The 25,532-nt window shown below is 47.4% G+C and overlaps 16 non-coding genes across 16 annotated transcripts; all 16 read right to left on the bottom strand.

Annotated features, from left to right (window-relative positions):
- Window positions 1-1,627: 1,627 nt before the first annotated feature.
- On the bottom strand, window positions 1,628-1,700 carry TRNAV-UAC (transfer RNA valine (anticodon UAC)). The gene has a single exon. It is a non-coding gene; the product is annotated as a tRNA-Val (tRNA).
- Window positions 1,701-2,114: 414 nt separating this feature from the next.
- Window positions 2,115-2,186, bottom strand: TRNAP-CGG (transfer RNA proline (anticodon CGG)). The gene has a single exon. It is a non-coding gene; the product is annotated as a tRNA-Pro (tRNA).
- Window positions 2,187-4,908: 2,722 nt separating this feature from the next.
- TRNAV-UAC (transfer RNA valine (anticodon UAC)) lies at window positions 4,909-4,981 on the bottom strand. The gene has a single exon. It is a non-coding gene; the product is annotated as a tRNA-Val (tRNA).
- A 414-nt stretch (window positions 4,982-5,395) lies between these two features.
- Window positions 5,396-5,467, bottom strand: TRNAP-CGG (transfer RNA proline (anticodon CGG)). Its single transcript has one exon. It is a non-coding gene; the product is annotated as a tRNA-Pro (tRNA).
- Window positions 5,468-8,204: 2,737 nt separating this feature from the next.
- On the bottom strand, window positions 8,205-8,277 carry TRNAV-UAC (transfer RNA valine (anticodon UAC)). The gene has a single exon. It is a non-coding gene; the product is annotated as a tRNA-Val (tRNA).
- A 414-nt stretch (window positions 8,278-8,691) lies between these two features.
- Window positions 8,692-8,763, bottom strand: TRNAP-CGG (transfer RNA proline (anticodon CGG)). Its single transcript has one exon. It is a non-coding gene; the product is annotated as a tRNA-Pro (tRNA).
- Window positions 8,764-11,470: 2,707 nt separating this feature from the next.
- Window positions 11,471-11,543, bottom strand: TRNAV-UAC (transfer RNA valine (anticodon UAC)). The gene has a single exon. It is a non-coding gene; the product is annotated as a tRNA-Val (tRNA).
- Window positions 11,544-11,957: 414 nt separating this feature from the next.
- Window positions 11,958-12,029, bottom strand: TRNAP-CGG (transfer RNA proline (anticodon CGG)). The gene has a single exon. It is a non-coding gene; the product is annotated as a tRNA-Pro (tRNA).
- A 2,799-nt stretch (window positions 12,030-14,828) lies between these two features.
- Window positions 14,829-14,901, bottom strand: TRNAV-UAC (transfer RNA valine (anticodon UAC)). Its single transcript has one exon. It is a non-coding gene; the product is annotated as a tRNA-Val (tRNA).
- A 414-nt stretch (window positions 14,902-15,315) lies between these two features.
- Window positions 15,316-15,387, bottom strand: TRNAP-CGG (transfer RNA proline (anticodon CGG)). The gene has a single exon. It is a non-coding gene; the product is annotated as a tRNA-Pro (tRNA).
- Window positions 15,388-18,094: 2,707 nt separating this feature from the next.
- On the bottom strand, window positions 18,095-18,167 carry TRNAV-UAC (transfer RNA valine (anticodon UAC)). Its single transcript has one exon. It is a non-coding gene; the product is annotated as a tRNA-Val (tRNA).
- A 414-nt stretch (window positions 18,168-18,581) lies between these two features.
- TRNAP-CGG (transfer RNA proline (anticodon CGG)) lies at window positions 18,582-18,653 on the bottom strand. The gene has a single exon. It is a non-coding gene; the product is annotated as a tRNA-Pro (tRNA).
- Window positions 18,654-21,328: 2,675 nt separating this feature from the next.
- Window positions 21,329-21,401, bottom strand: TRNAV-UAC (transfer RNA valine (anticodon UAC)). The gene has a single exon. It is a non-coding gene; the product is annotated as a tRNA-Val (tRNA).
- A 414-nt stretch (window positions 21,402-21,815) lies between these two features.
- TRNAP-CGG (transfer RNA proline (anticodon CGG)) lies at window positions 21,816-21,887 on the bottom strand. The gene has a single exon. It is a non-coding gene; the product is annotated as a tRNA-Pro (tRNA).
- Window positions 21,888-24,638: 2,751 nt separating this feature from the next.
- On the bottom strand, window positions 24,639-24,711 carry TRNAV-UAC (transfer RNA valine (anticodon UAC)). Its single transcript has one exon. It is a non-coding gene; the product is annotated as a tRNA-Val (tRNA).
- A 414-nt stretch (window positions 24,712-25,125) lies between these two features.
- TRNAP-CGG (transfer RNA proline (anticodon CGG)) lies at window positions 25,126-25,197 on the bottom strand. Its single transcript has one exon. It is a non-coding gene; the product is annotated as a tRNA-Pro (tRNA).
- Window positions 25,198-25,532: the final 335 nt, after the last annotated feature.

The following is a 25,532-nucleotide window of genomic DNA, read 5'->3' as shown; positions in this document are numbered from 1 at the left end:
ACAGAAATGAAGAAGCTGTATATGAAAATGTGATATTTCTTTGGTACACTAACCTATGTAACTAATATGCACCATTTCAGAGGACGGAGCGGACCCAACTGTGATCCCAGAGACCCAAATACCCAGCAGTAGGGAAAAGAAATCCTCTCTGTGCTCTGCAACATTACATACACAAAATGAAGGCGCGTGCATTTTATTATTGGCCCCATATACACAATACATGTGAGGATGCTTGCCTTCCCAGTGTATTTCTCAAGCTCTTGAGAGCATATGCTATTTCCATGGGAACGCAAATAAGTTCATACTTTACATTTGTGTGTGACAAAAGGGGAAAAAAACGATTTTGTGTAAAATGCCAGCAGAGAGTGTTTCTGCCCGGTCTCGAACGTGCTAACCACTACACTACAGAAACAACTGCTTGCATCCCTTTGTAGGGACTGGGAGAACAGGTGCAAAGGGCTTTGCAAGTGGACCTGCTTAAAGACTAATCAAATGCCTTGCGCCTGAAGCTCACACAATCCAGCCTAAAACATACGTCCTATCAAGCATGCGCACATATACAAGTATGCCTGTTGAGGGTCTATGCAGCGTACAGAGGGAAGGACATATTTCCACTTTGAGATCGGACGGCCAAAACTCACAAGCAAATCAAGGAATGTTACTGAGAGCTAACAGAGAACACAAAGTGCTTGTCGCAAGGACATGGCAGGCAAAGAGGTTCAGGAAGTGAATTGTTCATCGACTACTGCTTACCGAGAAAGCCAGAGAGTCTGTCCAATGAAAATAACATTGGAAAAAAAAAAAAGGAGCTCAAGTTACCCACCTTGATCGGGCTCCTCCGGACCTCTCGCACCCAAAGCGAGAATCATACCCCTAGACCAACGAGCCACGGTCCTGTGATCATCTGACGGAATTGTACTCAGCGTTTCCACCCCCCTTAGGCTTCGAGGCCAAGAATGCCTATTCCTGAAGTTTGTTCCTGCCGCTGAAAGCCTTGTCGGTGTATGAGCCAAATGAATGCCCCAGTCGGCACGCTCTGACTGTCTTCATAGCTCTTCTTCTCGTCCTGAAGGTGTTGGCACATTGACATCAGGATCAATGAAGCTGGTGGCACACCCTCCCTTCCATTCGCCCGTGAAGGGTACGTATAAAAGAGCTGTTGATGCACAGAAGAAGAAATCTAGCACAACACCAACGCGGTCTGCTGATCAATTGAAAGTGGACAAAGTGAGCGAGTGAGAGCCTTCATTTTGCACCGGATCTGCATTGGCAGAAGCTCTGAGGGCTAGGAATTTTCTTTTGCCCTTGAAAAAAAGAAAAATCCAATATCACATCTGCCTGGGTGCATGAACATTGCTCAGGGAAAAGCAGCGCCACCCTTCTGTAAGAAATAGCAATGCACAACTGCTCCCTCAGCTTTCCATCCAACTATACATAAGCACGCACATATGCAGGCATGCAATTTTAATTCATCACATATTCGGAGCAAATGTGAGTGCGCTCGTCTACTCAGAATTTATTTCAAAGCGTGTCAGAGGAACTGCTTCTTCCGTTGCAACTGCAAATAAGTTCATGGCTTGAGCTTCGAGATGGTGGAACATGAAAAGTGTAAAATGCCACCCTCTGCTGTTTCTGCCCGGTCTCGAACCAGGGACCTTTCGCGTGTAAGGCGAACGTGATAACCACTACACTACAGAAACTGCTGCATGCTATGCCCTCTGGCGGTTGAGAGAATAGGGTCAAGTAACAGTGCAATTGTCTCTGTTTGAACACTTATCAAATGCCTCACGCCCAAAGCTTTACAAATGCAGCTCATCACACACACGGCGTTACAAGCATGAACACTCAGACAAGTGTGCCAGCTGAGAGGCCGTGCAGTCTGAAGATGTAAGGGCCTCTTTAGGCATTGGTATGGGACAGCCATGAATTAACAAACAAATCCAGAAAGGTGACTGAGAGCTACTTGGGACTCCTTAATGCATGGCGCAATGAGGCGGTCCGCAAAGAGGCTTAGGAAGCCCAATGTTCATCGACCATTGTCCATCCATCAGTCCACAGTCTATAGAATTGAAAAACACATGTGTAAAAAAGTATCGGGCCAGGCACCAATCAATGGGCTCGTCCGGGATTTGAACCCGGGACCTCTCGCACCCGAAGCGAGAATCATACCCCTAGACCAACGAGCCTACACTTGCAGAGTAATCTAGACAATATGTAGGGATTTGACTTGGCAGTTGTACCTCTTGAGGATTGTAGCACAAGAGTATCTCTTCCTAACGTTTGCTCCTAAAGCCCGTCCTCGTCCCTAAATGATGCAAAGGCTGAGCGTCTTCACAGGTCTACTCCTCATCCCGAAGGTTGGTGGACCATTGACATCAGGGTGAAAGGTGCTTGCGATACACTGTTCCTTCCTTCCTTCCTTCCTTCCTTCCTTCCTTCCTTCCTTCCTTCCTTCCTTCCTTCCTTCCTTCCTTCCTTCCTTCCTTCCTTCCTTCCTTCCTTCCTTCCTTCCTTCCTTCCTTCCTTCCTTCCTTCCTTCCTTCCTTCCTTCCTTCCTTCCTTCCTTCCTTCCTTCCTTCCTTCCTTCCTTCCTTCCTCTTATGCTGTTTATGTAATAAGAGGGGACGATACACAGAAGAGAGAGAGTGGCCCAACACACTAGACTAGCAGTCTTCTGATCAATCTGCAGCTGGCAAGGTGGGGGAGAGACTTTATTTTGCACCTGCTGGGATATGCATTGGCAGAAGCTCTGAGGGCTGGGCCTTTCCTTTTGCCTGTAAAAACAAAAAGCAGCCCTCCTCCCTCCAGCCCTGAGAGCATGGGCGTGACACTGGCAAAAGCAGCATCTCCCCTTTGGTAAAGATGACCATTGCACAGCTGCTCACTCAGAGCTCGATCGTGCTCGATCAGGCGAGATATATTTATGTCACCAGCAAAGTCTGTTCTCTTTTCTTGCGTAGGGTGAGCATTCACAGAGCCCAGCTTCGTTGACAAGAGTGCAAAAGCTGTATACTAAAAGCTTTCTGCTTTACTTGAGCGCCATGGCCGTTATTATATTTTGGCTGCTCCAAGCAATCTCTGTCCAGCCTATGCAAATTTCCAGCTCAAATTTTCCCAGCACTCAAAAAGTCCCTCCTCCCGCCAGCTATGCTTTCAGGAAGTTCAGCAGAAGCAGTCCAACTTCTGTTCCCAGTTCAGAGGAAAAGCTTTCTCGGGCCAGAGAAAGCCAGGGAATCACTGTACCGGCAAGTGCATTTCTTACAACTGGTAATCCCTCAGAACACAGAAATGAAGAAGCTGTATATGAAAATGTGATATTTCTTTGGTACACTAACCTATGTAACTAATATGCACCATTTCAGAGGACGGAGCGGACCCAACTGTGATCCCAGAGACCCAAATACCCAGCAGTAGGGAAAAGAAATCCTCTCTGTGCTCTGCAACATTACATACACAAAATGAAGGCGCGTGCATTTTATTATTGGCCCCATATACACAATACATGTGAGGATGCTTGCCTTCCCAGTGTATTTCTCAAGCTCTTGAGAGCATATGCTATTTCCATGGGAACGCAAATAAGTTCATACTTTACATTTGTGTGTGACAAAAGGGGAAAAAAACGATTTTGTGTAAAATGCCAGCAGAGAGTGTTTCTGCCCGGTCTCGAACGTGCTAACCACTACACTACAGAAACAACTGCTTGCATCCCTTTGTAGGGACTGGGAGAACAGGTGCAAAGGGCTTTGCAAGTGGACCTGCTTAAAGACTAATCAAATGCCTTGCGCCTGAAGCTCACACAATCCAGCCTAAAACATACGTCCTATCAAGCATGCGCACATATACAAGTATGCCTGTTGAGGGTCTATGCAGCGTACAGAGGGAAGGACATATTTCCACTTTGAGATCGGACGGCCAAAACTCACAAGCAAATCAAGGAATGTTACTGAGAGCTAACAGAGAACACAAAGTGCTTGTCGCAAGGACATGGCAGGCAAAGAGGTTCAGGAAGTGAATTGTTCATCGACTACTGCTTACCGAGAAAGCCAGAGAGTCTGTCCAATGAAAATAACATTGGAAAAAAAAAAAGGAGCTCAAGTTACCCACCTTGATCGGGCTCCTCCGGACCTCTCGCACCCAAAGCGAGAATCATACCCCTAGACCAACGAGCCACGGTCCTGTGATCATCTGACGGAATTGTACTCAGCGTTTCCACCCCCCTTAGGCTTCGAGGCCAAGAATGCCTATTCCTGAAGTTTGTTCCTGCCGCTGAAAGCCTTGTCGGTGTATGAGCCAAATGAATGCCCCAGTCGGCACGCTCTGACTGTCTTCATAGCTCTTCTTCTCGTCCTGAAGGTGTTGGCACATTGACATCAGGATCAATGAAGCTGGTGGCACACCCTCCCTTCCATTCGCCCGTGAAGGGTACGTATAAAAGAGCTGTTGATGCACAGAAGAAGAAATCTAGCACAACACCAACGCGGTCTGCTGATCAATTGAAAGTGGACAAAGTGAGCGAGTGAGAGCCTTCATTTTGCACCGGATCTGCATTGGCAGAAGCTCTGAGGGCTAGGAATTTTCTTTTGCCCTTGAAAAAAAGAAAAATCCAATATCACATCTGCCTGGGTGCATGAACATTGCTCAGGGAAAAGCAGCGCCACCCTTCTGTAAGAAATAGCATTGCACAACTGCTCCCTCAGCTTTCCATCCAACTATACATAAGCACGCACATATGCAGGCATGCAATTTTAATTCATCACATATTCGGAGCAAATGTGAGTGCGCTCGTCTACTCAGAATTTATTTCAAAGCGTGTCAGAGGAACTGCTTCTTCCGTTGCAACTGCAAATAAGTTCATGGCTTGAGCTTCGAGATGGTGGAACATGAAAAGTGTAAAATGCCACCCTCTGCTGTTTCTGCCCGGTCTCGAACCAGGGACCTTTCGCGTGTAAGGCGAACGTGATAACCACTACACTACAGAAACTGCTGCATGCTATGCCCTCTGGCGGTTGAGAGAATAGGGTCAAGTAACAGTGCAATTGTCTCTGTTTGAACACTTATCAAATGCCTCACGCCCAAAGCTTTACAAATGCAGCTCATCACACACACGGCGTTACAAGCATGAACACTCAGACAAGTGTGCCAGCTGAGAGGCCGTGCAGTCTGAAGATGTAAGGGCCTCTTTAGGCATTGGTATGGGACAGCCATGAATTAACAAACAAATCCAGAAAGGTGACTGAGAGCTACTTGGGACTCCTTAATGCATGGCGCAATGAGGCGGTCCGCAAAGAGGCTTAGGAAGCCCAATGTTCATCGACCATTGTCCATCCATCAGTCCAGAGTCTATAGAATTGAAAAACACATGTGTAAAAAAGTATCGGGCCAGGCACCAATCAATGGGCTCGTCGGGGATTTGAACCCGGGACCTCTCGCACCCGAAGCGAGAATCATACCCCTAGACCAACGAGCCTACACTTGCAGAGTAGTCTAGACAATATGTAGGGATTTGACTTGGCAGTTGTACCTCTTGAGGATTGTAGCACAAGAGTATCTCTTCCTAACGTTTGCTCCTAAAGCCCGTCCTCGTCCCTAAATGATGCAAAGGCTGAGCGTCTTCACAGGTCTACTCCTCATCCCGAAGGTTGGTGGACCATTGACATCAGGGTGAAAGGTGCTTGCGATACACTGTTCCTTCCTTCCTTCCTTCCTTCCTTCCTTCCTTCCTTCCTTCCTTCCTTCCTTCCTTCCTTCCTTCCTTCCTTCCTTCCTTCCTTCCTTCCTTCCTTCCTTCCTTCCTTCCTTCCTTCCTTCCTTCCTTCCTTCCTTCCTTCCTTCCTTCCTTCCTTCCTTCCTTCCTTCCTTCCTTCCTTCCTTCCTTCCTTCCTTCCTTCCTCTTATGCTGTTTATGTAATAAGAGGGGACGATACACAGAAGAGAGAGAGTGGCCCAACACACTAGACTAGCAGTCTTCTGATCAATCTGCAGCTGGCAAGGTGGGGGAGAGACTTTATTTTGCACCTGCTGGGATATGCATTGGCAGAAGCTCTGAGGGCTGGGCCTTTCCTTTTGCCTGTAAAAACAAAAAGCAGCCCTCCTCCCTCCAGCCCTGAGAGCATGGGCGTGACACTGGCAAAAGCAGCATCTCCCCTTTGGTAAAGATGACCATTGCACAGCTGCTCACTCAGAGCTCGATCGTGCTCGATCAGGCGAGATATATATTTAGGTCACCAGCAAAGTCTGTTCTCTTTTCTTGCGTAGGGTGAGCATTCACAGAGCCCAGCTTCGTTGACAAGAGTGCAAAAGGTGTATACTAAAAGCTTTCTGCTTTACTTGAGCGCCATGGCCGTTATTATATTTTGGCTGCTCCAAGCAATCCCTGTCCAGCCTATGCAAATTTCCAGCTCAAATTTTCCCAGCACTCAAAAAGTCCCTCCTCCCGCCAGCTATGCTTTCAGGAAGTTCAGCAGAAGCAGTCCAACTTCTGTTCCCAGTTCAGAGGAAAAGCTTTCTCGGGCCAGAGAGAGCCAGGGAATCACTGTACCGGCAAGTGCATTTCTTACAACTGGTAATCCCTCAGAACACAGAAATGAAGAAGCTGTATATGAAAATGTGATATTTCTTTGGTACACTAACCTATGTAACTAATATGCACCATTTCAGAGGACGGAGCGGACCCAACTGTGATCCCAGAGACCCAAATACCCAGCAGTAGGGAAAAGAAATCCTCTCTGTGCTCTGCAACATTACATACACAAAATGAAGGCGCGTGCATTTTATTATTGGCCCCATATACACAATACATGTGAGGATGCTTGCCTTCCCAGTGTATTTCTCAAGCTCTTGAGAGCATATGCTATTTCCATGGGAACGCAAATAAGTTCATACTTTACATTTGTGTGTGACAAAAGGGGAAAAAAACGATTTTGTGTAAAATGCCAGCAGAGAGTGTTTCTGCCCGGTCTCGAACGTGCTAACCACTACACTACAGAAACAACTGCTTGCATCCCTTTGTAGGGACTGGGAGAACAGGTGCAAAGGGCTTTGCAAGTGGACCTGCTTAAAGACTAATCAAATGCCTTGCGCCTGAAGCTCACACAATCCAGCCTAAAACATACGTCCTATCAAGCATGCGCACATATACAAGTATGCCTGTTGAGGGTCTATGCAGCGTACAGAGGGAAGGACATATTTCCACTTTGAGATCGGACGGCCAAAACTCACAAGCAAATCAAGGAATGTTACTGAGAGCTAACAGAGAACACAAAGTGCTTGTCGCAAGGACATGGCAGGCAAAGAGGTTCAGGAAGTGAATTGTTCATCGACTACTGCTTACCGAGAAAGCCAGAGAGTCTGTCCAATGAAAATAACATTGGAAAAAAAAAAAAGGAGCTCAAGTTACCCACCTTGATCGGGCTCCTCCGGACCTCTCGCACCCAAAGCGAGAATCATACCCCTAGACCAACGAGCCACGGTCCTGTGATCATCTGACGGAATTGTACTCAGCGTTTCCACCCCCCTTAGGCTTCGAGGCCAAGAATGCCTATTCCTGAAGTTTGTTCCTGCCGCTGAAAGCCTTGTCGGTGTATGAGCCAAATGAATGCCCCAGTCGGCACGCTCTGACTGTCTTCATAGCTCTTCTTCTCGTCCTGAAGGTGTTGGCACATTGACATCAGGATCAATGAAGCTGGTGGCACACCCTCCCTTCCATTCGCCCGTGAAGGGTACGTATAAAAGAGCTGTTGATGCACAGAAGAAGAAATCTAGCACAACACCAACGCGGTCTGCTGATCAATTGAAAGTGGACAAAGTGAGCGAGTGAGAGCCTTCATTTTGCACCGGATCTGCATTGGCAGAAGCTCTGAGGGCTAGGAATTTTCTTTTGCCCTTGAAAAAAAGAAAAATCCAATATCACATCTGCCTGGGTGCATGAACATTGCTCAGGGAAAAGCAGCGCCACCCTTCTGTAAGAAATAGCATTGCACAACTGCTCCCTCAGCTTTCCATCCAACTATACATAAGCACGCACATATGCAGGCATGCAATTTTAATTCATCACATATTCGGAGCAAATGTGAGTGCGCTCGTCTACTCAGAATTTATTTCAAAGCGTGTCAGAGGAACTGCTTCTTCCGTTGCAACTGCAAATAAGTTCATGGCTTGAGCTTCGAGATGGTGGAACATGAAAAGTGTAAAATGCCACCCTCTGCTGTTTCTGCCCGGTCTCGAACCAGGGACCTTTCGCGTGTAAGGCGAACGTGATAACCACTACACTACAGAAACTGCTGCATGCTATGCCCTCTGGCGGTTGAGAGAATAGGGTCAAGTAACAGTGCAATTGTCTCTGTTTGAACACTTATCAAATGCCTCACGCCCAAAGCTTTACAAATGCAGCTCATCACACACACGGCGTTACAAGCATGAACACTCAGACAAGTGTGCCAGCTGAGAGGCCGTGCAGTCTGAAGATGTAAGGGCCTCTTTAGGCATTGGTATGGGACAGCCATGAATTAACAAACAAATCCAGAAAGGTGACTGAGAGCTACTTGGGACTCCTTAATGCATGGCGCAATGAGGCGGTCCGCAAAGAGGCTTAGGAAGCCCAATGTTCATCGACCATTGTCCATCCATCAGTCCACAGTCTATAGAATTGAAAAACACATGTGTAAAAAAGTATCGGGCCAGGCACCAATCAATGGGCTCGTCCGGGATTTGAACCCGGGACCTCTCGCACCCGAAGCGAGAATCATACCCCTAGACCAACGAGCCTACACTTGCAGAGTAGTCTAGACAATATGTAGGGATTTGACTTGGCAGTTGTACCTCTTGAGGATTGTAGCACAAGAGTATCTCTTCCTAACGTTTGCTCCTAAAGCCCGTCCTCGTCCCTAAATGATGCAAAGGCTGAGCGTCTTCACAGGTCTACTCCTCATCCCGAAGGTTGGTGGACCATTGACATCAGGGTGAAAGGTGCTTGCGATACACTGTTCCTTCCTTCCTTCCTTCCTTCCTTCCTTCCTTCCTTCCTTCCTTCCTTCCTTCCTTCCTTCCTTCCTTCCTTCCTTCCTTCCTTCCTTCCTTCCTTCCTTCCTTCCTTCCTTCCTTCCTTCCTTCCTTCCTTCCTTCCTTCCTTCCTTCCTTCCTTCCTTCCTTCCTTCCTTCCTTCCTTCCTCTTATGCTGTTTATGTAATAAGAGGGGACGATACACAGAAGAGAGAGAGTGGCCCAACACACTAGACTAGCAGTCTTCTGATCAATCTGCAGCTGGCAAGGTGGGGGAGAGACTTTATTTTGCACCTGCTGGGATATGCATTGGCAGAAGCTCTGAGGGCTGGGCCTTTCCTTTTGCCTGTAAAAACAAAAAGCAGCCCTCCTCCCTCCAGCCCTGAGAGCATGGGCGTGACACTGGCAAAAGCAGCATCTCCCCTTTGGTAAAGATGACCATTGCACAGCTGCTCACTCAGAGCTCGATCGTGCTCGATCAGGCGAGATATATTTAGGTCACCAGCAAAGTCTGTTCTCTTTTCTTGCGTAGGGTGAGCATTCACAGAGCCCAGCTTCGTTGACAAGAGTGCAAAAGGTGTATACTAAAAGCTTTCTGCTTTACTTGAGCGCCATGGCCGTTATTATATTTTGGCTGCTCCAAGCAATCTCTGTCCAGCCTATGCAAATTTCCAGCTCAAATTTTCCCAGCACTCAAAAAGTCCCTCCTCCCGCCAGCTATGCTTTCAGGAAGTTCAGCAGAAGCAGTCCAACTTCTGTTCCCAGTTCAGAGGAAAAGCTTTCTCGGGCCAGAGAAAGCCAGGGAATCACTGTACCGGCAAGTGCATTTCTTACAACTGGTAATCCCTCAGAACACAGAAATGAAGAAGCTGTATATGAAAATGTGATATTTCTTTGGTACACTAACCTAATATGCACCATTTCAGAGGACGGAGCGGACCCAACTGTGATCCCAGAGACCCAAATACCCAGCAGTAGGGAAAAGAAATCCTCTCTGTGCTCTGCAACATTACATACACAAAATGAAGGCGCGTGCATTTTATTATTGGCCCCATATACACAATACATGTGAGGATGCTTGCCTTCCCAGTGTATTTCTCAAGCTCTTGAGAGCATATGCTATTTCCATGGGAACGCAAATAAGTTCATACTTTACATTTGTGTGTGACAAAAGGGGAAAAAAACGATTTTGTGTAAAATGCCAGCAGAGAGTGTTTCTGCCCGGTCTCGAACGTGCTAACCACTACACTACAGAAACAACTGCTTGCATCCCTTTGTAGGGACTGGGAGAACAGGTGCAAAGGGCTTTGCAAGTGGACCTGCTTAAAGACTAATCAAATGCCTTGCGCCTGAAGCTCACACAATCCAGCCTAAAACATACGTCCTATCAAGCATGCGCACATATACAAGTATGCCTGTTGAGGGTCTATGCAGCGTACAGAGGGAAGGACATATTTCCACTTTGAGATCGGACGGCCAAAACTCACAAGCAAATCAAGGAATGTTACTGAGAGCTAACAGAGAACACAAAGTGCTTGTCGCAAGGACATGGCAGGCAAAGAGGTTCAGGAAGTGAATTGTTCATCGACTACTGCTTACCGAGAAAGCCAGAGAGTCTGTCCAATGAAAATAACATTGGGAAAAAAAAAAAGGAGCTCAAGTTACCCACCTTGATCGGGCTCCTCCGGACCTCTCGCACCCAAAGCGAGAATCATACCCCTAGACCAACGAGCCACGGTCCTGTGATCATCTGACGGAATTGTACTCAGCGTTTCCACCCCCCTTAGGCTTCGAGGCCAAGAATGCCTATTCCTGAAGTTTGTTCCTGCCGCTGAAAGCCTTGTCGGTGTATGAGCCAAATGAATGCCCCAGTCGGCACGCTCTGACTGTCTTCATAGCTCTTCTTCTCGTCCTGAAGGTGTTGGCACATTGACATCAGGATCAATGAAGCTGGTGGCACACCCTCCCTTCCATTCGCCCGTGAAGGGTACGTATAAAAGAGCTGTTGATGCACAGAAGAAGAAATCTAGCACAACACCAACGCGGTCTGCTGATCAATTGAAAGTGGACAAAGTGAGCGAGTGAGAGCCTTCATTTTGCACCGGATCTGCATTGGCAGAAGCTCTGAGGGCTAGGAATTTTCTTTTGCCCTTGAAAAAAAGAAAAATCCAATATCACATCTGCCTGGGTGCATGAACATTGCTCAGGGAAAAGCAGCGCCACCCTTCTGTAAGAAATAGCATTGCACAACTGCTCCCTCAGCTTTCCATCCAACTATACATAAGCACGCACATATGCAGGCATGCAATTTTAATTCATCACATATTCGGAGCAAATGTGAGTGCGCTCGTCTACTCAGAATTTATTTCAAAGCGTGTCAGAGGAACTGCTTCTTCCGTTGCAACTGCAAATAAGTTCATGGCTTGAGCTTCGAGATGGTGGAACATGAAAAGTGTAAAATGCCACCCTCTGCTGTTTCTGCCCGGTCTCGAACCAGGGACCTTTCGCGTGTAAGGCGAACGTGATAACCACTACACTACAGAAACTGCTGCATGCTATGCCCTCTGGCGGTTGAGAGAATAGGGTCAAGTAACAGTGCAATTGTCTCTGTTTGAACACTTATCAAATGCCTCACGCCCAAAGCTTTACAAATGCAGCTCATCACACACACGGCGTTACAAGCATGAACACTCAGACAAGTGTGCCAGCTGAGAGGCCGTGCAGTCTGAAGATGTAAGGGCCTCTTTAGGCATTGGTATGGGACAGCCATGAATTAACAAACAAATCCAGAAAGGTGACTGAGAGCTACTTGGGACTCCTTAATGCATGGCGCAATGAGGCGGTCCGCAAAGAGGCTTAGGAAGCCCAATGTTCATCGACCATTGTCCATCCATCAGTCCAGAGTCTATAGAATTGAAAAACACATGTGTAAAAAAGTATCGGGCCAGGCACCAATCAATGGGCTCGTCCGGGATTTGAACCCGGGACCTCTCGCACCCGAAGCGAGAATCATACCCCTAGACCAACGAGCCTACACTTGCAGAGTAGTCTAGACAATATGTAGGGATTTGACTTGGCAGTTGTACCTCTTGAGGATTGTAGCACAAGAGTATCTCTTCCTAACGTTTGCTCCTAAAGCCCGTCCTCGTCCCTAAATGATGCAAAGGCTGAGCGTCTTCACAGGTCTACTCCTCATCCCGAAGGTTGGTGGACCATTGACATCAGGGTGAAAGGTGCTTGCGATACACTGTTCCTTCCTTCCTTCCTTCCTTCCTTCCTTCCTTCCTTCCTTCCTTCCTTCCTTCCTTCCTTCCTTCCTTCCTTCCTTCCTTCCTTCCTTCCTTCCTTCCTTCCTTCCTTCCTTCCTTCCTTCCTTCCTTCCTTCCTTCCTTCCTTCCTTCCTTCCTTCCTTCCTTCCTTCCTTCCTTCCTTCCTTCCTTCCTTCCTTCCTTCCTTCCTTCCTTCCTTCCTTCCTTCCTTCCTTCCTTCCTTCCTTCCTTCCTTCCTTCCTTCCTTCCTCTTATGCTGTTTATGTAATAAGAGGGGACGATACACAGAAGAGAGAGAGTGGCCCAACACACTAGACTAGCAGTCTTCTGATCAATCTGCAGCTGGCAAGGTGGGGGAGAGACTTTATTTTGCACCTGCTGGGATATGCATTGGCAGAAGCTCTGAGGGCTGGGCCTTTCCTTTTGCCTGTAAAAACAAAAAGCAGCCCTCCTCCCTCCAGCCCTGAGAGCATGGGCGTGACACTGGCAAAAGCAGCATCTCCCCTTTGGTAAAGATGACCATTGCACAGCTGCTCACTCAGAGCTCGATCGTGCTCGATCAGGCGAGATATATTTAGGTCACCAGCAAAGTCTGTTCTCTTTTCTTGCGTAGGGTGAGCATTCACAGAGCCCAGCTTCGTTGACAAGAGTGCAAAAGGTGTATACTAAAAGCTTTCTGCTTTACTTGAGCGCCATGGCCGTTATTATATTTTGGCTGCTCCAAGCAATCTCTGTCCAGCCTATGCAAATTTCCAGCTCAAATTTTCCCAGCACTCAAAAAGTCCCTCCTCCCGCCAGCTATGCTTTCAGGAAGTTCAGCAGAAGCAGTCCAACTTCTGTTCCCAGTTCAGAGGAAAAGCTTTCTCGGGCCAGAGAAAGCCAGGGAATCACTGTACCGGCAAGTGCATTTCTTACAACTGGTAATCCCTCAGAACACAGAAATGAAGAAGCTGTATATGAAAATGTGATATTTCTTTGGTACACTAACCTATGTAACTAATATGCACCATTTCAGAGGACGGAGCGGACCCAACTGTGATCCCAGAGACCCAAATACCCAGCAGTAGGGAAAAGAAATCCTCTCTGTGCTCTGCAACATTACATACACAAAATGAAGGCGCGTGCATTTTATTATTGGCCCCATATACACAATACATGTGAGGATGCTTGCCTTCCCAGTGTATTTCTCAAGCTCTTGAGAGCATATGCTATTTCCATGGGAACGCAAATAAGTTCATACTTTACATTTGTGTGTGACAAAAGGGGAAAAAAACGATTTTGTGTAAAATGCCAGCAGAGAGTGTTTCTGCCCGGTCTCGAACGTGCTAACCACTACACTACAGAAACAACTGCTTGCATCCCTTTGTAGGGACTGGGAGAACAGGTGCAAAGGGCTTTGCAAGTGGACCTGCTTAAAGACTAATCAAATGCCTTGCGCCTGAAGCTCACACAATCCAGCCTAAAACATACGTCCTATCAAGCATGCGCACATATACAAGTATGCCTGTTGAGGGTCTATGCAGCGTACAGAGGGAAGGACATATTTCCACTTTGAGATCGGACGGCCAAAACTCACAAGCAAATCAAGGAATGTTACTGAGAGCTAACAGAGAACACAAAGTGCTTGTCGCAAGGACATGGCAGGCAAAGAGGTTCAGGAAGTGAATTGTTCATCGACTACTGCTTACCGAGAAAGCCAGAGAGTCTGTCCAATGAAAATAACATTGGGAAAAAAAAAAAGGAGCTCAAGTTACCCACCTTGATCGGGCTCCTCCGGACCTCTCGCACCCAAAGCGAGAATCATACCCCTAGACCAACGAGCCACGGTCCTGTGATCATCTGACGGAATTGTACTCAGCGTTTCCACCCCCCTTAGGCTTCGAGGCCAAGAATGCCTATTCCTGAAGTTTGTTCCTGCCGCTGAAAGCCTTGTCGGTGTATGAGCCAAATGAATGCCCCAGTCGGCACGCTCTGACTGTCTTCATAGCTCTTCTTCTCGTCCTGAAGGTGTTGGCACATTGACATCAGGATCAATGAAGCTGGTGGCACACCCTCCCTTCCATTCGCCCGTGAAGGGTACGTATAAAAGAGCTGTTGATGCACAGAAGAAGAAATCTAGCACAACACCAACGCGGTCTGCTGATCAATTGAAAGTGGACAAAGTGAGCGAGTGAGAGCCTTCATTTTGCACCGGATCTGCATTGGCAGAAGCTCTGAGGGCTAGGAATTTTCTTTTGCCCTTGAAAAAAAGAAAAATCCAATATCACATCTGCCTGGGTGCATGAACATTGCTCAGGGAAAAGCAGCGCCACCCTTCTGTAAGAAATAGCATTGCACAACTGCTCCCTCAGCTTTCCATCCAACTATACATAAGCACGCACATATGCAGGCATGCAATTTTAATTCATCACATATTCGGAGCAAATGTGAGTGCGCTCGTCTACTCAGAATTTATTTCAAAGCGTGTCAGAGGAACTGCTTCTTCCGTTGCAACTGCAAATAAGTTCATGGCTTGAGCTTCGAGATGGTGGAACATGAAAAGTGTAAAATGCCACCCTCTGCTGTTTCTGCCCGGTCTCGAACCAGGGACCTTTCGCGTGTAAGGCGAACGTGATAACCACTACACTACAGAAACTGCTGCATGCTATGCCCTCTGGCGGTTGAGAGAATAGGGTCAAGTAACAGTGCAATTGTCTCTGTTTGAACACTTATCAAATGCCTCACGCCCAAAGCTTTACAAATGCAGCTCATCACACACACGGCGTTACAAGCATGAACACTCAGACAAGTGTGCCAGCTGAGAGGCCGTGCAGTCTGAAGATGTAAGGGCCTCTTTAGGCATTGGTATGGGACAGCCATGAATTAACAAACAAATCCAGAAAGGTGACTGAGAGCTACTTGGGACTCCTTAATGCATGGCGCAATGAGGCGGTCCGCAAAGAGGCTTAGGAAGCCCAATGTTCATCGACCATTGTCCATCCATCAGTCCAGAGTCTATAGAATTGAAAAACACATGTGTAAAAAAGTATCGGGCCAGGCACCAATCAATGGGCTCGTCCGGGATTTGAACCCGGGACCTCTCGCACCCGAAGCGAGAATCATACCCCTAGACCAACGAGCCTACACTTGCAGAGTAGTCTAGACAATATGTAGGGATTTGACTTGGCAGTTGTACCTCTTGAGGATTGTAGCACAAGAGTATCTCTTCCTAACGTTTGCTCCTAAAGCCCGTCCTCGTCCCTAAATGATGCAAAGGCTGAGCGTCTTCACAGGTCTACTCCTCATCCCGAAGGTTGGTGGACCATTGACATCAGGGTGAAAGGTGCTTGCGATACACTGTTCCTTCCTTCCTTCCTTCCTTCCTTCCTTCCTTCCTTCCTTCCTTCCTTCCTTCCTTCCTTCCTTCCTTCCTTCCTTCCTTCCTTCCTTCCTTCCTTCCTTCCTTCCTTCCTTCCTTCCTTCCTTCCTTCCTTCCTTCCTTCCTTCCTTCCTTCCTTCCTTCCTTCCTTCCTTCCTCTTATGCTGTTTATGTAATAAGAGGGGACGATACACAGAAGAGAGAGAGTGGCCCAACACACTAGACTAGCAGTCTTCTGATCAATCTGCAGCTGGCAAGGTGGGGGAGAGACTTTATTTTGCACCTGCTGGGATATGCATTGGCAGAAGCTCTGAGGGCTGGGCCTTTCCTTTTGCCTGTAAAAACAAAAAGCAGCCCTCCTCCCTCCAGCCCTGAGAGCATGGGCGTGACACTGGCAAAAGCAGCATCTCCCCTTTGGTAAAGATGACCATTGCACAGCTGCTCACTCAGAGCTCGATCGTGCTCGATCAGGCGAGATATATTTAGGTCACCAGCAAAGTCTGTTCTCTTTTCTTGCGTAGGGTGAGCATTCACAGAGCCCAGCTTCGTTGACAAGAGTGCAAAAGGTGTATACTAAAAGCTTTCTGCTTTACTTGAGCGCCATGGCCGTTATTATATTTTGGCTGCTCCAAGCAATCTCTGTCCAGCCTATGCAAATTTCCAGCTCAAATTTTCCCAGCACTCAAAAAGTCCCTCCTCCCGCCAGCTATGCTTTCAGGAAGTTCAGCAGAAGCAGTCCAACTTCTGTTCCCAGTTCAGAGGAAAAGCTTTCTCGGGCCAGAGAAAGCCAGGGAATCACTGTACCGGCAAGTGCATTTCTTACAACTGGTAATCCCTCAGAACACAGAAATGAAGAAGCTGTATATGAAAATGTGATATTTCTTTGGTACACTAACCTATGTAACTAATATGCACCATTTCAGAGGACGGAGCGGACCCAACTGTGATCCCAGAGACCCAAATACCCAGCAGTAGGGAAAAGAAATCCTCTCTGTGCTCTGCAACATTACATTCACAAAATGAAGGCGCGTGCATTTTATTATTGGCCCCATATACACAATACATGTGAGGATGCTTGCCTTCCCAGTGTATTTCTCAAGCTCTTGAGAGCATATGCTATTTCCATGGGAACGCAAATAAGTTCATACTTTACATTTGTGTGTGACAAAAGGGGAAAAAAACGATTTTGTGTAAAATGCCAGCAGAGAGTGTTTCTGCCCGGTCTCGAACGTGCTAACCACTACACTACAGAAACAACTGCTTGCATCCCTTTGTAGGGACTGGGAGAACAGGTGCAAAGGGCTTTGCAAGTGGACCTGCTTAAAGACTAATCAAATGCCTTGCGCCTGAAGCTCACACAATCCAGCCTAAAACATACGTCCTATCAAGCATGCGCACATATACAAGTATGCCTGTTGAGGGTCTATGCAGCGTACAGAGGGAAGGACATATTTCCACTTTGAGATCGGACGGCCAAAACTCACAAGCAAATCAAGGAATGTTACTGAGAGCTAACAGAGAACACAAAGTGCTTGTCGCAAGGACATGGCAGGCAAAGAGGTTCAGGAAGTGAATTGTTCATCGACTACTGCTTACCGAGAAAGCCAGAGAGTCTGTCCAATGAAAATAACATTGGAAAAAAAAAAAAGGAGCTCAAGTTACCCACCTTGATCGGGCTCCTCCGGACCTCTCGCACCCAAAGCGAGAATCATACCCCTAGACCAACGAGCCACGGTCCTGTGATCATCTGACGGAATTGTACTCAGCGTTTCCACCCCCCTTAGGCTTCGAGGCCAAGAATGCCTATTCCTGAAGTTTGTTCCTGCCGCTGAAAGCCTTGTCGGTGTATGAGCCAAATGAATGCCCCAGTCGGCACGCTCTGACTGTCTTCATAGCTCTTCTTCTCGTCCTGAAGGTGTTGGCACATTGACATCAGGATCAATGAAGCTGGTGGCACACCCTCCCTTCCATTCGCCCGTGAAGGGTACGTATAAAAGAGCTGTTGATGCACAGAAGAAGAAATCTAGCACAACACCAACGCGGTCTGCTGATCAATTGAAAGTGGACAAAGGGAGCGAGTGAGAGCCTTCATTTTGCACCGGATCTGCATTGGCAGAAGCTCTGAGGGCTAGGAATTTTCTTTTGCCCTTGAAAAAAAGAAAAATCCAATATCACATCTGCCTGGGTGCATGAACATTGCTCAGGGAAAAGCAGCGCCACCCTTCTGTAAGAAATAGCATTGCACAACTGCTCCCTCAGCTTTCCATCCAACTATACATAAGCACGCACATATGCAGGCATGCAATTTTAATTCATCACATATTCGGAGCAAATGTGAGTGCGCTCGTCTACTCAGAATTTATTTCAAAGCGTGTCAGAGGAACTGCTTCTTCCGTTGCAACTGCAAATAAGTTCATGGCTTGAGCTTCGAGATGGTGGAACATGAAAAGTGTAAAATGCCACCCTCTGCTGTTTCTGCCCGGTCTCGAACCAGGGACCTTTCGCGTGTAAGGCGAACGTGATAACCACTACACTACAGAAACTGCTGCATGCTATGCCCTCTGGCGGTTGAGAGAATAGGGTCAAGTAACAGTGCAATTGTCTCTGTTTGAACACTTATCAAATGCCTCACGCCCAAAGCTTTACAAATGCAGCTCATCACACACACGGCGTTACAAGCATGAACACTCAGACAAGTGTGCCAGCTGAGAGGCCGTGCAGTCTGAAGATGTAAGGGCCTCTTTAGGCATTGGTATGGGACAGCCATGAATTAACAAACAAATCCAGAAAGGTGACTGAGAGCTACTTGGGACTCCTTAATGCATGGCGCAATGAGGCGGTCCGCAAAGAGGCTTAGGAAGCCCAATGTTCATCGACCATTGTCCATCCATCAGTCCACAGTCTATAGAATTGAAAAACACATGTGTAAAAAAGTATCGGGCCAGGCACCAATCAATGGGCTCGTCCGGGATTTGAACCCGGGACCTCTCGCACCCGAAGCGAGAATCATACCCCTAGACCAACGAGCCTACACTTGCAGAGTAGTCTAGACAATATGTAGGGATTTGACTTGGCAGTTGTACCTCTTGAGGATTGTAGCACAAGAGTATCTCTTCCTAACGTTTGCTCCTAAAGCCCGTCCTCGTCCCTAAATGATGCAAAGGCTGAGCGTCTTCACAGGTCTACTCCTCATCCCGAAGGTTGGTGGACCATTGACATCAGGGTGAAAGGTGCTTGCGATACACTGTTCCTTCCTTCCTTCCTTCCTTCCTTCCTTCCTTCCTTCCTTCCTTCCTTCCTTCCTTCCTTCCTTCCTTCCTTCCTTCCTTCCTTCCTTCCTTCCTTCCTTCCTTCCTTCCTTCCTTCCTTCCTTCCTTCCTTCCTTCCTTCCTCTTATGCTGTTTATGTAATAAGAGGGGACGATACACAGAAGAGAGAGAGTGGCCCAACACACTAGACTAGCAGTCTTCTGATCAATCTGCAGCTGGCAAGGTGGGGGAGAGACTTTATTTTGCACCTGCTGGGATATGCATTGGCAGAAGCTCTGAGGGCTGGGCCTTTCCTTTTGCCTGTAAAAACAAAAAGCAGCCCTCCTCCCTCCAGCCCTGAGAGCATGGGCGTGACACTGGCAAAAGCAGCATCTCCCCTTTGGTAAAGATGACCATTGCACAGCTGCTCACTCAGAGCTCGATCGTGCTCGATCAGGCGAGATATATTTAGGTCACCAGCAAAGTCTGTTCTCTTTTCTTGCGTAGGGTGAGCATTCACAGAGCCCAGCTTCGTTGACAAGAGTGCAAAAGGTGTATACTAAAAGCTTTCTGCTTTACTTGAGCGCCATGGCCGTTATTATATTTTGGCTGCTCCAAGCAATCTCTGTCCAGCCTATGCAAATTTCCAGCTCAAATTTTCCCAGCACTCAAAAAGTCCCTCCTCCCGCCAGCTATGCTTTCAGGAAGTTCAGCAGAAGCAGTCCAACTTCTGTTCCCAGTTCAGAGGAAAAGCTTTCTCGGGCCAGAGAAAGCCAGGGAATCACTGTACCGGCAAGTGCATTTCTTACAACTGGTAATCCCTCAGAACACAGAAATGAAGAAGCTGTATATGAAAATGTGATATTTCTTTGGTACACTAACCTATGTAACTAATATGCACCATTTCAGAGGACGGAGCGGACCCAACTGTGATCCCAGAGACCCAAATACCCAGCAGTAGGGAAAAGAAATCCTCTCTGTGCTCTGCAACATTACATACACAAAATGAAGGCGCGTGCATTTTATTATTGGCCCCATATACACAATACATGTGAGGATGCTTGCCTTCCCAGTGTATTTCTCAAGCTCTTGAGAGCATATGCTATTTCCATGGGAACGCAAATAAGTTCATACTTTACATTTGTGTGTGACAAAAGGGGAAAAAAACGATTTTGTGTAAAATGCCAGCAGAGAGTGTTTCTGCCCGGTCTCGAACGTGCTAACCACTACACTACAGAAACAACTGCTTGCATCCCTTTGTAGGGACTGGGAGAACAGGTGCAAAGGGCTTTGCAAGTGGACCTGCTTAAAGACTAATCAAATGCCTTGCGCCTGAAGCTCACACAATCCAGCCTAAAACATACGTCCTATCAAGCATGCGCACATATACAAGTATGCCTGTTGAGGGTCTATGCAGCGTACAGAGGGAAGGACATATTTCCACTTTGAGATCGGACGGCCAAAACTCACAAGCAAATCAAGGAATGTTACTGAGAGCTAACAGAGAACACAAAGTGCTTGTCGCAAGGACATGGCAGGCAAAGAGGTTCAGGAAGTGAATTGTTCATCGACTACTGCTTACCGAGAAAGCCAGAGAGTCTGTCCAATGAAAATAACATTGGGAAAAAAAAAAAGGAGCTCAAGTTACCCACCTTGATCGGGCTCCTCCGGACCTCTCGCACCCAAAGCGAGAATCATACCCCTAGACCAACGAGCCACGGTCCTGTGATCATCTGACGGAATTGTACTCAGCGTTTCCACCCCCCTTAGGCTTCGAGGCCAAGAATGCCTATTCCTGAAGTTTGTTCCTGCCGCTGAAAGCCTTGTCGGTGTATGAGCCAAATGAATGCCCCAGTCGGCACGCTCTGACTGTCTTCATAGCTCTTCTTCTCGTCCTGAAGGTGTTGGCACATTGACATCAGGATCAATGAAGCTGGTGGCACACCCTCCCTTCCATTCGCCCGTGAAGGGTACGTATAAAAGAGCTGTTGATGCACAGAAGAAGAAATCTAGCACAACACCAACGCGGTCTGCTGATCAATTGAAAGTGGACAAAGTGAGCGAGTGAGAGCCTTCATTTTGCACCGGATCTGCATTGGCAGAAGCTCTGAGGGCTAGGAATTTTCTTTTGCCCTTGAAAAAAAGAAAAATCCAATATCACATCTGCCTGGGTGCATGAACATTGCTCAGGGAAAAGCAGCGCCACCCTTCTGTAAGAAATAGCATTGCACAACTGCTCCCTCAGCTTTCCATCCAACTATACATAAGCACGCACATATGCAGGCATGCAATTTTAATTCATCACATATTCGGAGCAAATGTGAGTGCGCTCGTCTACTCAGAATTTATTTCAAAGCGTGTCAGAGGAACTGCTTCTTCCGTTGCAACTGCAAATAAGTTCATGGCTTGAGCTTCGAGATGGTGGAACATGAAAAGTGTAAAATGCCACCCTCTGCTGTTTCTGCCCGGTCTCGAACCAGGGACCTTTCGCGTGTAAGGCGAACGTGATAACCACTACACTACAGAAACTGCTGCATGCTATGCCCTCTGGCGGTTGAGAGAATAGGGTCAAGTAACAGTGCAATTGTCTCTGTTTGAACACTTATCAAATGCCTCACGCCCAAAGCTTTACAAATGCAGCTCATCACACACACGGCGTTACAAGCATGAACACTCAGACAAGTGTGCCAGCTGAGAGGCCGTGCAGTCTGAAGATGTAAGGGCCTCTTTAGGCATTGGTATGGGACAGCCATGAATTAACAAACAAATCCAGAAAGGTGACTGAGAGCTACTTGGGACTCCTTAATGCATGGCGCAATGAGGCGGTCCGCAAAGAGGCTTAGGAAGCCCAATGTTCATCGACCATTGTCCATCCATCAGTCCAGAGTCTATAGAATTGAAAAACACATGTGTAAAAAAGTATCGGGCCAGGCACCAATCAATGGGCTCGTCCGGGATTTGAACCCGGGACCTCTCGCACCCGAAGCGAGAATCATACCCCTAGACCAACGAGCCTACACTTGCAGAGTAGTCTAGACAATATGTAGGGATTTGACTTGGCAGTTGTACCTCTTGAGGATTGTAGCACAAGAGTATCTCTTCCTAACGTTTGCTCCTAAAGCCCGTCCTCGTCCCTAAATGATGCAAAGGCTGAGCGTCTTCACAGGTCTACTCCTCATCCCGAAGGTTGGTGGACCATTGACATCAGGGTGAAAGGTGCTTGCGATACACTGTTCCTTCCTTCCTTCCTTCCTTCCTTCCTTCCTTCCTTCCTTCCTTCCTTCCTTCCTTCCTTCCTTCCTTCCTTCCTTCCTTCCTTCCTTCCTTCCTTCCTTCCTTCCTTCCTTCCTTCCTTCCTTCCTTCCTTCCTTCCTTCCTTCCTTCCTTCCTTCCTTCCTTCCTTCCTTCCTTCCTTCCTTCCTTCCTTCCTTCCTTCCTTCCTTCCTTCCTTCCTCTTATGCTGTTTATGTAATAAGAGGGGACGATACACAGAAGAGAGAGAGTGGCCCAACACACTAGACTAGCAGTCTTCTGATCAATCTGCAGCTGGCAAGGTGGGGGAGAGACTTTATTTTGCACCTGCTGGGATATGCATTGGCAGAAGCTCTGAGGGCTGGGCCTTTCCTTTTGCCTGTAAAAACAAAAAGCAGCCCTCCTCCCTCCAGCCCTGAGAGCATGGGCGTGACACTGGCAAAAGCAGCATCTCCCCTTTGGTAAAGATGACCATTGCACAGCTGCTCACTCAGAGCTCGATCGTGCTCGATCAGGCGAGATATATTTAGGTCACCAGCAAAGTCTGTTCTCTTTTCTTGCGTAGGGTGAGCATTCACAGAGCCCAGCTTCGTTGACAAGAGTGCAAAAGGTGTATACTAAAAGCTTTCTGCTTTACTTGAGCGCCATGGCCGTTATTATATTTTGGCTGCTCCAAGCAATCTCTGTCCAGCCTATGCAAATTTCCAGCTCAAATTTTCCCAGCACTCAAAAAGTCCCTCCTCCCGCCAGCTATGCTTTCAGGAAGTTCAGCAGAAGCAGTCCAACTTCTGTTCCCAGTTCAGAGGAAAAGCTTTCTCGGGCCAGAGAAAGCCAGGGAATCACTGTACCGGCAAGTGCATTTCTTACAACTGGTAATCCCTCAGAACACAGAAATGAAGAAGCTGTATATGAAAATGTGATATTTCTTTGGTACACTAACCTATGTAACTAATATGCACCATTTCAGAGGACGGAGCGGACCCAACTGTGATCCCAGAGACCCAAATACCCAGCAGTAGGGAAAAGAAATCCTCTCTGTGCTCTGCAACATTACATACACAAAATGAAGGCGCGTGCATTTTATTATTGGCCCCATATACACAATACATGTGAGGATGCTTGCCTTCCCAGTGTATTTCTCAAGCTCTTGAGAGCATATGCTATTTCCATGGGAACGCAAATAAGTTCATACTTTACATTTGTGTGTGACAAAAGGGGAAAAAAACGATTTTGTGTAAAATGCCAGCAGAGAGTGTTTCTGCCCGGTCTCGAACGTGCTAACCACTACACTACAGAAACAACTGCTTGCATCCCTTTGTAGGGACTGGGAGAACAGGTGCAAAGGGCTTTGCAAGTGGACCTGCTTAAAGACTAATCAAATGCCTTGCGCCTGAAGCTCACACAATCCAGCCTAAAACATACGTCCTATCAAGCATGCGCACATATACAAGTATGCCTGTTGAGGGTCTATGCAGCGTACAGAGGGAAGGACATATTTCCACTTTGAGATCGGACGGCCAAAACTCACAAGCAAATCAAGGAATGTTACTGAGAGCTAACAGAGAACACAAAGTGCTTGTCGCAAGGACATGGCAGGCAAAGAGGTTCAGGAAGTGAATTGTTCATCGACTACTGCTTACCGAGAAAGCCAGAGAGTCTGTCCAATGAAAATAACATTGGGAAAAAAAAAAAGGAGCTCAAGTTACCCACCTTGATCGGGCTCCTCCGGACCTCTCGCACCCAAAGCGAGAATCATACCCCTAGACCAACGAGCCACGGTCCTGTGATCATCTGACGGAATTGTACTCAGCGTTTCCACCCCCCTTAGGCTTCGAGGCCAAGAATGCCTATTCCTGAAGTTTGTTCCTGCCGCTGAAAGCCTTGTCGGTGTATGAGCCAAATGAATGCCCCAGTCGGCACGCTCTGACTGTCTTCATAGCTCTTCTTCTCGTCCTGAAGGTGTTGGCACATTGACATCAGGATCAATGAAGCTGGTGGCACACCCTCCCTTCCATTCGCCCGTGAAGGGTACGTATAAAAGAGCTGTTGATGCACAGAAGAAGAAATCTAGCACAACACCAACGCGGTCTGCTGATCAATTGAAAGTGGACAAAGTGAGCGAGTGAGAGCCTTCATTTTGCACCGGATCTGCATTGGCAGAAGCTCTGAGGGCTAGGAATTTTCTTTTGCCCTTGAAAAAAAGAAAAATCCAATATCACATCTGCCTGGGTGCATGAACATTGCTCAGGGAAAAGCAGCGCCACCCTTCTGTAAGAAATAGCATTGCACAACTGCTCCCTCAGCTTTCCATCCAACTATACATAAGCACGCACATATGCAGGCATGCAATTTTAATTCATCACATATTCGGAGCAAATGTGAGTGCGCTCGTCTACTCAGAATTTATTTCAAAGCGTGTCAGAGGAACTGCTTCTTCCGTTGCAACTGCAAATAAGTTCATGGCTTGAGCTTCGAGATGGTGGAACATGAAAAGTGTAAAATGCCACCCTCTGCTGTTTCTGCCCGGTCTCGAACCAGGGACCTTTCGCGTGTAAGGCGAACGTGATAACCACTACACTACAGAAACTGCTGCATGCTATGCCCTCTGGCGGTTGAGAGAATAGGGTCAAGTAACAGTGCAATTGTCTCTGTTTGAACACTTATCAAATGCCTCACGCCCAAAGCTTTACAAATGCAGCTCATCACACACACGGCGTTACAAGCATGAACACTCAGACAAGTGTGCCAGCTGAGAGGCCGTGCAGTCTGAAGATGTAAGGGCCTCTTTAGGCATTGGTATGGGACAGCCATGAATTAACAAACAAATCCAGAAAGGTGACTGAGAGCTACTTGGGACTCCTTAATGCATGGCGCAATGAGGCGGTCCGCAAAGAGGCTTAGGAAGCCCAATGTTCATCGACCATTGTCCATCCATCAGTCCAGAGTCTATAGAATTGAAAAACACATGTGTAAAAAAGTATCGGGCCAGGCACCAATCAATGGGCTCGTCCGGGATTTGAACCCGGGACCTCTCGCACCCGAAGCGAGAATCATACCCCTAGACCAACGAGCCTACACTTGCAGAGTAGTCTAGACAATATGTAGGGATTTGACTTGGCAGTTGTACCTCTTGAGGATTGTAGCACAAGAGTATCTCTTCCTAACGTTTGCTCCTAAAGCCCGTCCTCGTCCCTAAATGATGCAAAGGCTGAGCGTCTTCACAGGTCTACTCCTCATCCCGAAGGTTGGTGGACCATTGACATCAGGGTGAAAGGTGCTTGCGATACACTGTTCCTTCCTTCCTTCCTTCCTTCCTTCCTTCCTTCCTTCCTTCCTTCCTTCCTTCCTTCCTTCCTTCCTTCCTTCCTTCCTTCCTTCCTTCCTTCCTTCCTTCCTTCCTTCCTTCCT

Source organism: Ambystoma mexicanum, chromosome 2q, assembly GCF_040938575.1.
Source record: "Ambystoma mexicanum isolate Mex_15411 chromosome 2q, UKY_AmexF1_1, whole genome shotgun sequence".
NCBI lineage: Eukaryota > Metazoa > Chordata > Amphibia > Caudata > Ambystomatidae > Ambystoma > Ambystoma mexicanum.
This window is presented reverse-complemented; position numbering and strand designations above follow the sequence as displayed.